We start from the raw sequence: 3,734 nt of genomic DNA, 5'->3' as shown, positions 1-3,734 counted from the left end.
TTTAGATTTAATAATATAATGTTTTTTGATAAATATAATAATTAAATATTTTGTTAAAAGTCAATGAATATTCTAAAGAGGACAAAATATAATGGTTCATGATATATATTATATTAAAAATCTTATAAACTAAAACAAAAAAAATGTCTTGGAATGACAAAGTAACATATAAGTTAACTTCAATAAAATCATTTTTCTAACATTTCACAGGAATAGAATATGGCCATATCGGTTAAAGAGTAAAAACTTAAAAGAGTACTAGAATGGTATTCGTGTAGTGCAGCGAGATACATCTCGATTTTAATATTTGTTTTATTTTGTCTCATGTCGATGTCATAATACAATTTTACGTGGTTTTAGAGAAAACGATAATGTTTTTATTTTTTAATAAAATATAAATTTGAAGATACTATAAATTTTTGAAAAACAAATATATCGATATTAGTATCAAATTAACTATTTAAAAGTTCTTTTTTTTTGTAATTTCTTTAATTCAGTTTTTTTATTATAATTTAATTTAGGTTTAATAACGAATTAATTTATTTTTGATTTAATAATATAATTTTTTATAAAGACAATAATTAAATATTCTGTTAAAACACAACGATTATCCTAAKYATATTTTAGATTTTTATATTAAAAATGAAATGTTTATCTTGTATTTGATTATTTGTATCTGCAGTTAGTAACACGAATTCAAGCATGGAACTTTAATAAGTTGTACTTATGCACAATTTACTTATAATCGTGAATTTTTTATGTATCAATAAACAGTATTTCATGTACGAAAAATGATTTTTAAAAGTTTTTGTCAAATATTTTATATCATAGTATAGATAATTGAGTTAAAACATGTATAATTGCAGGTTAATAATGTATACTGGGCCCCAAAAATTTCGACGGCTTGTTCCGTATCTCATATTGAAACACTTTCCAACGTGACCACGAATTTATGTGACTGTATAATAAATCTCAAATCTATTTTGTATTTGAATATATTTATAAATTGATATTTTGGAGTTCAAAGTTGAAGTTGTTTGTTTGAAGCAATAAATTATAAATTTTAGTTTTTGAAGATTATATATAATAAGTAGTATTAAATGCTTAATAATTTTTTTTAATAATTTTTCATCAAAATATTTGAGCATCTCCAAGGGGGATGGAAGTGTGGAGGATATTGGGCGGCTAATGGCATCTTCGACCCTCGTTTAAGCCCCTCCCCCCTCCCCCCTCCTGTCCCCGATCCCGTTCCGATTAATCCTCGATGGGTTTAGGGGGGAAGGAATCCCCGACGGGTTCGGGGAACCTGTTGGACACCCGTTTAGTAAAAAACAATTTATTTTAAAATTAAAATTATAATGGACCGTCACTATAGTAATTACCAATATTGAAGCTCAAAATATATTTGTCATTTAATAATAAATGTAAGCATATATACATATACATATATATATATATATATATTTATACACACTATATACATATATTAATTAAAATAAAAAATTAATAAGGGTCGGATTAGGGGCGGGTAATGCTATCCCTGATCCCGCTTCAGGTGTGAAAATAGTTAATTTCAGCGCTAACTTCATATCTCTAATCACACCATATCAGACTTATATTTAGTAAAATTTTCACCCCAAGGGGGCAGAGCCCCTTGGAACCCAACTAGGGATGTTGCCCCACTAACCACGTAAGGGGAAGCGACCCCCTTGACCCTTCCCTTCGGCCTTATGGCGATCTAAGGTGATAGGGGCAACATTTGTGAATATGCACTTCACACCTCCCAACTCACTTATGTTTTCCTTTATCACTTTAATCAATCCTAAGTAATCACAGTTACACCAAAATGATTGATGACACTAACATAAACATGTATATCACAATCACCAACATTCCTCTCTCATTTTAGTGTAATCCTTTGATTTACAACACATAACATAAACATGTAAAATCGAGCAGATGCATAAACGAAAATGTCATGAAGATTGAATTTTCATCTTAGTATATCACACATTCCAAATATTCGAGAATCGAGGTGTTCTAAGAATTGAACCTTCAACCCATTTGAATAGATGAAGATAATATAGACATGAGTTTGTACAAATCTAGATACTAAACTTGACACTGTTTTAGAGGACTTGCATCCTGATCCATTCATAGAAAGTCAAGTCAAGAACTTTCTTGAAGCAACCACAGTTCACGTCCATATAGGCGATTCTTTTAAGTTTTGCAAAAATTTCAGCCTCTCAAAACTTGTCGGTCTAAGCACATGCCTTGGGATGTAATGATCACGTGCTTCAATTTCCATTAATAAGTTTTGAGTTTAACCTTTAACGTTGTATTAAAGGGAATTGGGTATATCATTATTAGAAATTTATAGGGACTTTAAGCCCATCATGATCACAGACTTGTGCATTAAGTCCCTATATAACCCCTTTGTTAAATGGTCAGCTAAGTTATTGTGAGTTCTATAACGTAGCAGATATCACCCCATGCATGATTATTTCCCTAACCATGTTATGTTTTACTCCCAAGTGCCTTGACTTTCCATTATACCTTAGCCACTCCCCTTCTTTATCCGCAACAGCCAAGGCTACAAATTCAGATTCCATGGTGGAATTATTGATGCAAGTTTGGTTCTTTGAGGCCCAAGAAATGGCACCTCCTCTAAGTAAGAATGCCCATCTGCTAGTAGAAAAATGATCTTCTATATTGGGAATCTAACTTGCATCTGTGTATCCTTCAATCACTAAAGGAAACCTAATATAAGTTATATCATAATTCATGTTCCCTTCAAATATTTGAAAACCCTTCTAACATCTTGTTAATGGTGAGCACTAGGTCTACTAGTAAACCTACTCAACCTTCCAACAGCATAGGCAACATCTGGTCGCATGCTTGTCATAACATACATCAAGCACCCAATTGCCTTAGAGTGTTCCAATGTTTCACCCTTGTCGTACATAAGCTTTTTAGAGGAATCCATTGGAGTACTCACGGGTAAACAATTTAGCATACTAAATATCTCTGACACTTTCTCAACATAGTGAGATTGTGTTATCCCCAAACCTTTTTTTCTCTCGTTTAATCCTTATTCCAAGGATCACTTTTGCCTCCCCCAAATCTTTCATAGTGAATTTGGATGACGAAAATTCATTTGTCAAGTCAACTTGTCTTTAGTCCGTGCCAAAGATCAACATGTCATGTACATGTACACAAATGATGACTTCGTTACCGAAATCATCGAATTTGCTATACACAAGTTTGTTCGATTGGTTTAGATGAAAATCATTGGAGAAAATTAATTCATCAAACTTTTGATGCCACGGTTTTAGGAGAGAGAGAGAGATGAGGTTTAATTTACAAACCATGTTTTTTATACAAACCAATTACATCCATCCATTTTCATTATCAAACGTCACGATTAAAACAAGTTATTTTAATAAAATTAAAAAAATAAAAGAAAACAAATTATTATTATTTTCAACAAGAAAGGAAAAAACATGAACAAATTGTAAACTGTTGCGATCATTGAAATTTTTTTCCCGCATTCAATCTCGTGAACATGTTTCATTGGACACTATATATGAAACTGTTAAAGATGTGACAATAAGCTATTTAGAAGTGTTAATGATAAAACAGAAAGAAACTGTTGATGATGAAACAAATAAAATTGTGGTATTAGACAGAATGAAACTGTTAATGATGAAACATAATGGAACTGTTAATGACGA

This window comes from Cynara cardunculus (genome assembly GCF_001531365.2).
Source record: "Cynara cardunculus var. scolymus isolate 2C chromosome LG 5, CcrdV1, whole genome shotgun sequence".
NCBI classification, from domain to species: domain Eukaryota; kingdom Viridiplantae; phylum Streptophyta; class Magnoliopsida; order Asterales; family Asteraceae; genus Cynara; species Cynara cardunculus.
This window is presented reverse-complemented; position numbering follows the sequence as displayed.